Below are 9,836 nucleotides of genomic sequence, written 5' to 3'. Positions count from 1 at the left end.
GAATGCAACATCTTTAAATATGAACTTCTTACACTCATCATCGCAGAAACCCTGAGCGTCTGCAATGGTGTTCCATCTTGAGATAATACTGTGTTATGCTCTGAGTACGGCGCATCACCTGTCCATTTATACAGCTCGATGGACAACACTAGTGAACGGGCAGTAGTTAATCACATGATCATGGAGAAGTAGAGCACACGCTGCAGTGTGTTCTAGAAAATTTTCTGAAGATAAAATCTCCTACATCTATAGATCTAGGTTTAATTATCCAATTTTGTTTTGAACAGTCTATTATGATGATCATAATGAGGAAAAGGAAGGCCAAAGGTTCTTTTATATCAAATTGACATGCAAATTAATTAAATTGATCAACTAATAACCCCCCACTCCCACCTGGATGACGTCATGGTTTTTCCGCAGCCTGCTCGTGGGCCCCTCTTCCTGCCCCTCCCCCCTTCCCCACCTCTCCACCTCCGTCTCCCAAACCTGCCCTACTGGCGGAGGAAATTTCGAATTTTGACGAAAATTTCTTCACCTGTCGGAAGAAACACAATCATTTTACATTCAGCAACAAGAAACTATGACTCAAGAGCAGACTGTTGTTTTGTACACTATGACAGGTCCCGTTTTACCAATGCGATGCTATATTGCACTGGCGTTTACGAAACCTGGAAAACAAATTGGGCCAGCATGCCTTGTAATAGAACCTCCTAATGTCTCCTGGTAGAGAACACTATAAGATTCCACTGATACGTCGAAAGAAAATACAGTATGCATGCAGACATCTGACATTTTTGCTACATAACTCCCCTCTAGCGATCTGTGTGTGAAATTTCTATCACCCAGCAGGCTATCATGAACAACAACAGCAGATTCTTGGGCTGTAGTTTCGTAAGTGATCTGGTCATCACATAACAGTCCGTATCACGAAATTTAAATCACATCCTCATCCCTATTTTGTAACATCCAGACAAGGTAAAAGACAACTACAAACTATCTACACCCAAACTTTAACCAATCGTAGTACTTCTTGTAATCATAGTACTTCTTGTACAAGATTATACAGCATATCTATCACCCGATATATCGAAAAACAAATACTATCTGCATATTGTCATCGCACCTATTATATATATATATATATATATATATATATATATATATATATATATATATATATATATATATATATATACAGATATCGGTGCACTGGAGCAGGTGGCCAGTGATCTAAGTCGCATGAAAAGGCCTGTGTAAAGCTTTGTCACCTGTACAGGAGAAAGACCATATAACACAGACTATCAATCACAAGAGAGGTTCCTGTTTCATAAGCAGTTTGGTACATCGTTTTTCAGCTGTAACACATACAAGAAGTTTGTGATCACACCTTTTACGCTGCCATACATTTGTTTCTCTACCATGACTTCGAGAACTGCGTCAGGTGCTAAACCGACATAAACACATTTCGATCCATTGGCTCTCACATAAAGCTGGACATCGCATGGTGTAAGCTATGCTGCTCCCCGAACACACAGAATGGCAGAAATAAAACACAAAGCTAGTGTTTCTTATTGACAAAAATGAGGAAGACATCGGAACATATGGAAACTGGAAGAGTCTGAGGAACTGTGGAACATTTCCAAACAGCTGTCCGAATTTGATGGCCTCGTCTTCCACAGTAATGGGGTAGCAGATGTCTCGGCCACTTCAAAGTGACCAGAAGTGTTGTTTCCTCATTTTGCAGTCGTGTACATGATCACTGTTCTGGTGTTGACCATCGCCAGAAGGTGAAAAAATATGTGGAGAGCATCGCAGTTTATAGAAACAGGATGTTTCTGCAGTAATGAGGAATGTCTCCAAACAACGGTCTGAAAGTGATGACCTCAACGTTTAATCGCATGTTCCACATTGACAAGTAGCAGATGCGCAGGTTCTGTCCATCTCAAAGGAGTGGTGTCTGTCAGTTGTTATGTGGTAATCAACAACGTACCAGTGGACGGACGGGATGGAAAAGTCACTGTCGGTATAGTATAATGTACTTTAATAAGCACTGCGTTTGATAGCATGATCAATTTTAGAAATTTTACCAGTTGTTTCGTAATTTCAACACCGGCCAATGACACACCAGAATGGCTTCAAAATTTCTGCATCATCGCTAAACCACCCCTCCACTACTTCGAGAGTAACGTATATTAGACCGTAAATGCAGATAGATGACTGTGCAGTACGTCCATTCAGTCATATACGCCAAAGTATACCAGACGACCTCTTATACCGATGCAGTCATGTTATCTACATATTTCTAGCACATCGATCATAGTGCAGAGTTCACGAATACAACTGGCCATCTTTCCCTATGTGGATGGGAGTCACAGAGTATTTGCGCACTCATGAGATAAAGTCGGAGACTGAAAGATCTCCCCAAATTGTACTTGATCAACCCTTCTTGCAACACGGTTGCCAGTTTGATCTGCAACTGACCAGAACTAGGAGGGTACAATATCTGCTACACTCCATGTCTCGCGATGGAATAGAGCGAGCTGAGCCCATAACTGCTGTTTAGTGAAGACTGTTCCGCATCAATCTTACTCATGACACATATCCACGTGCACAACATCTGTCCGCATGCATGCATGTGGTGCAGGTTAGAACCCCTTGTTGGTGTATAGTAGACGTAAGAGTATTGAGATGATATAACAGACAGTTAATAGTAAATGTGTGATTTATGCATGATGGATCTCTAATGGGTGGAATTTGAAACTTTTTACGTAAATCAACTCTGGGCATCAATTGTGGAGTATTATTCCAGTGTCTCTAGTCAGAGTACTTAAGCAAAATACTAAGGACTGTGTTCCACCATCCAACGGACATCTAGGACACAAAAAAGCGGAATTGTAATAATCATTTGCCGTCATCGTGGATCTTTAAGAGTATAAAAGGAGGTGTGAAAGGTGCATCAAGATGGTTTTGTTTGTTTTTATTACTGGACTTGTATAGGATATGAGGGATAAGTTAGATGTATCGCTATGGAGCACCGACCTCTGCAGTTTGGTCATGTGCAATCGGTGCCAGTGCTGTAGTTTGTATTTTCATGTTGGATGTCACAAAATATTGGGAGATGGGGGGAAAGTGAGAGATGAGAACTGTATCTTGCAACTGAACGTAAAAATCTACACCAATTTTCTACATAAAACTAAAATGAAATGGAGTGGCCTCTTTTCGTGAAAACAGGATATTAGTTATCATCGTGATTTTATTTGCTTTTTTAACAGATACTCACTTACAAGAGATTCATTTACGTTTAATACAATATTTACAATGAAATGTTTACCCTCTTAGAACAGCTAGTGGTTGCGGGGCGGGTACTTGCTGTGTGGATATGTATCTTATTGGCAGTCACACCACCACCTCCTATAATGCGTATCTTATCATGTATGTTATGATGCTACTGCTCTGGTTGTGCTCTGTGCGCTCCACTATGTAGTACATCGTCAGCGTCAAAAATGGCTCAAATGGCTCTGAGCACTATGGGACTTAACATCTCAGGTCATCAGTCCCCTAGAACTTAGAACTACTGAAACCTAACTAACCTAAGGACATCACACACATCAATGCCCGAGGCAGGATTCGAACCTGCGACCGCAGCGGTCGCGCGGTTCCAGACTGAAGCGCCTAGAACCGCTCGGCCACCAGGGGCTAGCCGTCAGCGTCAATCCAGCCGTTTTGAGTTGTAGGAAAACCAAGCCATTTAACTATTGCTCTATTCCGTCGATGTCTTATGACACGCTGTATAAGAAACGCGTGGTTCTGAGCTCTTCTGTATTTCCTCGGTGTAAAAGCATCCCAAAATTTCAGTTCCACTGCTAGCCTTTAAGATGTAAGTTCTGGGATTTGTTGTCTGCACTTTGGAAACTGTCAACATCTCACTTGACCAGTTTGGGAGATATGACTTGTCAGATATTGTTTTGTGTTTTGAGATACATAACAAATGGCCCAAATTAAATTTTTGTTTGTGTAGCTCAAGCATTTTAATTGATAGTACACCGAATCCATGAGTCTATTATCATGAATATATATCGGTCTAATTTTTATTGTATTATGTTTGGTTCAATTACACTGTGCATTTATTTCTGGGAGTACATTTGTCCTTTTTTATGAGCCACAAAGATTAAAATGCATCCAAATTTGGCATTTCATTGTTCTGTTCAGACTTCCACTATACTTGCCTTCAGGTGCGTGAAGGTTGAGTAGTGATGTATTCAATACCACTGAATCACAGTCTTGAAATACCTGTTGTAAAATCCTCCATGGGGATTATTTTGCACGTTCTCCAGGCATCGAATCATCCCTGTCTGCAACAAACGCCCAAACATCTCTGTGACATTTCTCCCCATCTTTGTTTTAACAGGTGATGCCCAGGCAAATTTGGTGTATGTATCAATAACCATTAAAATATATTTGTCTTCATTATTCCCATGTAAATATCTCCTCATATCTACAAGATCAGCCTGCTCTAATTCATCCAATCCTTTAATCATAACGCACCTAAAAGGGTATGTTTTGCATGCTGCTTCGTGTAGTTCTGGAACTACCGTCTTCATACTCATTCAACTACATCTCTCTCTCTACGCTCTGAAATTACTGAGACAACCTCATTTGAAAGAGCGATATTTTCCACAGCAGCTGATACCATGGGCAGTTGTAATCAGTCTATTATCTCATTATGGTTGTCATAGTAAATGTACTGAGGTGGCTGACTGCTGACTCTTTTATGGTGAATGTCAATACCATCACCACTGCTACACCAACCACCTAATGGTAGTGTTCTTATAAATCTCTGTATTTCGCACTGCATTGGTTTCCTGCTTTCCTATGTACACCAGTCAACTGTATTATTTTACCATACATCTCCAGATCGTTGTGTGAAAATTTTACGGTTTTTGACTATTTTAAGAAAATGATGTTCAGTAAACCCGGTGTTCTTTGAAATTCCCTATCCCCTATCTGTATTGTTCTTTCATCTAAAATTATAGGCCTCATGCCCAACATGTATGGTTTTTCATCATTGACACCGAATGTTTTGTCTATCCTAGAGTCACTGTGATGGTTAATGAAACCTGCAATAGCATCATACTCATCACTGCGTAATTTTGCTGAGAGTTCATCGAGATATTCAGTGACTGGTTTAAACGTTTCTCTTTTGTGCAGCGATGATCTTATACTTAGTTGACATCTTGCTATATACTAAGTGGGCCACATCACATGTTGCACCTTATATACATTTCACTTAATCTTTACAGTTAACTGGGTGTTGTGTGATGTCCTTAGGTTAGTTAGGTTTAAGTAGTTCTAAGTTCTAGGGGACAGATGACCATAGATGTTAAGTCCCATAGTGCTCAGAGCCATTTGAACTTTACAGTTAAGTCACGTACTCTCTTTTCAGTCCTATCAACCTTTACAGCTAGGCCGTCTACTTTCTTTCTCAGGTTGATGCAGGTGTACGTCTCTAGTTTCTTAACCCTAGCATCTAATTTGATGACCAGCTCAGAAGGGTCTGGGCATACATCTCTAGCTCGTTAACGTTGTGTTCGAGAGACTCTAATTTTCCATCTATGTACAGAATCATTATCTGTCTATGCACACCTATCCGCTTCAGCTAAGTGCCTGACATACGTGCAAACTTGTCCATAGTGTCATGTATACTAACATACTCATCACTTTTTTCATAGCTACATGTATATGTAGAAACTCCAGGTAGTTCTCTCTACACCTAACATCATTCAGTTTTCTGGATTTATCAATAACAAGAAACCAATACTGTGTGTAGTTCCAGCAATCTGCACATATCTTTACAAAGTCATTGAATGACATGTCACTTCCTACAGGCATCAAGTAAATGTGTTTTAGATTCACATTGTCTTGTTTGAAGGCTATAAAGAGATCTGCATTATCCCCCACCATATGTGTTGGACTTCTGAAATATGTGTGACTCAAATAAAATACGGCCATATCCATATGACGACCAAAACAGAACGACTGCAGATTTGATCTTAGTTTTCCGCAGAAATATTGTCAAACACGAACACTGTCTTTGGCTTTATTTTTCTGGCAGGCAAATTTGACTACTTCGACTGAATGTCGTAACGTTACACTGTCTACACCCTCCAGTACCTTTCTCAGTTGTTGGTACTTGGGCTGAAACAGCGTTTTAGAAAATACACACAAGTACCCAAAGCGAACTCCATCCAGATGTATTAGTAGTGGATAGACCTACAATTATAGCTTGTATTTTATGGTATAGGAGTACCCCATTCTTCTTCTTCTTCTTCTCCTTGTTCCAGCCTTCTTCCGCACCATCACAGGACCAGTCACTTATGACAAAGTCCTGATGCTTCACCCGCCCTGGCATGATACCGACTACATCAGTTTTTGGCGTGCAATGAGTTTTTATAGCAAAATGAACACTTGTACTAAAAATATGTGTAATCACTATAGTGCAGTCATCTTACTGACTGAGCTACCAAGGCGACGTTATAAAGAGAGGGTTATGAAGAAAGAAATAACACACACAATTTGCAATTTTATATATATTTCAGCAATGCTCCACTGACTGCGTTACATCAACAACAAAAACCACTGATTCATTTCTTACAGTATTTTCCAAATAACTGTTTCTTGTATGCACTACGTTCTGTGTGTATTTCTCTCAAACTGATGGGTGTTCCTTTAGCTTTTTCTTTTGACACAGTACTGATATACTGTTACAAATCGTCTGCATGCACACTATATACACAGAGATAGTTCATGATGTCTTTATACACAGTTTGAACATACGGCAGCCCACGGTTCGGTCTTTCCAGCACAAGGGATAGCACCATCTGTAGGCCGAATATGTTTGTAATGGTTGAATGTTGCAGGTAAATGGATTGACCTCCTGGTCTCACCATGAGTGTCACGCCACAGTACAGTTATCTTACAGTAGTGTCAGGCCGGCACAGTAAATGTCCGGAGATGGAGAATACTCAGAGGTCATCTGTTGGTTGATACTGCATGACACAATTCATCCTATTACAACTCTGTAAACTGCACTTTAACACTTCTCGACGCATTTTCAATCTCTTACACAACACACCAGTTACTGTCCACTGGTGGTCCTAAACCAATATTTAAGCGCTTTGAACCACTAACTGTTAAATTATAAGTTGAAGTGAAAAGCAGGAGAGCGCTAGGAGGAATAGGCTGCCTCTCATCTCAGTCTCAGCACACTGTCCTTGCAGTAACTACGGAATCTTCTGGGATGGTGCATATGTTGAAGTCCAGTACAGTTCTCCAGATGGTGGCGTGTTTGTCGCTGTTAGTAGTAGTCTATCCTGTAGTGAAGTAGAAGTGGATAGTTCCTGTGAATTATCATGGGTGAAGGTTACACTCAACAACCGAGCTAGGTTAATAATTGGCTCCTTTTACCGACCTCCTGACTCAGCAGCATAAGTGGCAGAACAACTGAGAGAAAATCTGCAATACATTTCACATAAATTTTCTCAGCATGTTATAGTCTTAGGTGGAGATTTCAATTTACCAGATGTAGACTGGAACACTCAGATGTTTAGGACGAGTGGTAGGGACAGAGCATCGAATGACAATATACTGAGTGCACTATCCGAAAATTACCTCGAGCAATTAAACAGAGAACCGACTCGTGGAGATAACATCTTGGACCTACTGATAACAAACAGATCCGAACTTTTCGACTCTGTAAGCGCAGAACAGGGAATCAGTGATCATAAGGCTGTTGCAGCATTCCTGAATATGGAAGTAAATAGGAATATAAAAAAGGGAGGGAGGTTTATCTGTTTAGCAAAAGTAATGGGAGGCAGATTTCAGACTACCTAACAGATCAAAACGAAAATTTCTGTTCCGACACTGACAATGTTGAGTGTTTATGGAAAAAGTTCAAGGCAATCGTAAAATGCGTTTTAGACAGGTACGTGCCAAGTAAAACTGTGAGGGATGGGAAAAACCCACCGTGGTTCAACAAAAAAGTTAGGAAACTACTGCGAAGCAAAGAGAGCATCTCTGCAAGCTTAAACGCAGCCAAAACCTCTCAGACAAACAGAAGCTAAACGATGTCAAAGTTAGCGTAAGGAGGGCTATGCGTGAAGCGTTCAGTGAATTCGAAAGTAAAATTCTATGTACCGAATTGACAGAAAATCCTAGGAAGTTGTGGTCTTACGTTAAATCAGTAAGTGGCTCGAAACAGCGTAACCAGACAATTCGGGATGATGGCATTGAAACAGAGGATGACACGCATAAAGCTGAAATACTAAACACCTTCGTCCAAAGCTGTTTCACAGAGGAAGACTGCACTGCAGTTCCTTCTCTAAATCCTCGCACAAACGAAAAAAATGGCTGACATCGAAATAAGTGTCCAAGGAATAGAAAAGCAACTGGAATCACTCAACAGAGGAAAGTACACTGGACCTGACGGGATACCAATTCGATTTTACACAGAGTACGCGAAAGAACTTGCCCCCCTTCTAACAGCCGTGTACTGCAAGTCTCTAGAGGAACGGAAGGTTTCAAATGATTGGAAAAGAGCACAGGTAGTCCCAGTCTTCAAGAAGGGTCGTCCAGCAGATGCGCAAAACTATGGACCTATATCTCTGACGTCGATCTGTTGTAGAATTTTAGAACATGTTTTTTGCTCACTTATCATGTTGTTTCTTGAAACCCAGAACTGATCTGTAGGAATCAACATGGATTCCGGAAACAGCGATCGTGTGAGACCCAACTCGCTTTATTTGTTCATGAGACCCAGAAAATATTAGATACAGGCTCCCAGGTAGATGCTATTTACCTTGACTTCCGGAAGGCGTTCGATACAGTTCCGCACTGTCACCTGATAAACAAAGTAAGTGCCTACGGAATATCAGACCAGCTGTGTGGCTGGATTGAAGAGTTTTTAGCAAACAGAACACAGCATGTTGTTCTCAATGGAGAGACGTCTACAGACGTTAAAGTAACCTCTGGCGTGCCACAGGGGAGTGTTATGGGGCCATTGCTTTTCACAATATATATAAATGACCTAGTAGATAGTGTCGGTAGTTCCATGCGGCTTTTCGCGGATGATTCTGTAGTATACAGAGAAGTTGTGGCATTAGAAAATTGTAGCGAAATGCAGGAAGATCTGCAGTGGATAGGCACTTGGTACAGGGAGTGGCAACTGACCCTTAACATAGACAAATGTAATGTATTGCGAATACATAGAAAGAAGGATCCTTTATTGTATGATTATATGATAGCGGAACAAACACTGGTAGCAGTTACTTCTGTAAAATATCTGGGAGTATGCGTATGGAACGATTTGAAGTGGAATGATCATATAAAATTAATTGTTGGTAAGGCCGGTACCATGTTGAGATTCATTGGGAGAGTCCTTAGAAAATGTAGTCCATCAACAATGGAGGTGGATTACAAAACACTCGTTCGACCTATACCTGAATATTGCTCATCAGTGTGGGATCCGTACCAGGTCGGGTTGACGGAGGAGATAGAGAAAATCCAAAGAAGAGCGGCGCGTTTCGTCACAGGGTTATATCATAAGCGTGATAGCGTTGCGGAGATGTTTAGCAAACTCAAGTGGCAGACTCTACAAGAGAGGCGCTCTGCACCGCGGTGTAGCATGCTGTCCAGTTTTCGAGAGGGTGCGTTTCTGGATGAGGTATCGAATATATTGCTTCCCCCTACTTATACCTCCCGAGGAGATCACGAATGTAAAATTACAGAGATTCGAGCGCGCACGGAGGCTTTCCGGCAGTCGTTCTGTAGGCGCCCCGGTG

The sequence above is a fragment of the Schistocerca cancellata genome, chromosome 4, assembly GCF_023864275.1.
Source record: "Schistocerca cancellata isolate TAMUIC-IGC-003103 chromosome 4, iqSchCanc2.1, whole genome shotgun sequence".
NCBI lineage: Eukaryota > Metazoa > Arthropoda > Insecta > Orthoptera > Acrididae > Schistocerca > Schistocerca cancellata.
Note: the sequence above shows the minus strand (reverse complement) of the source record.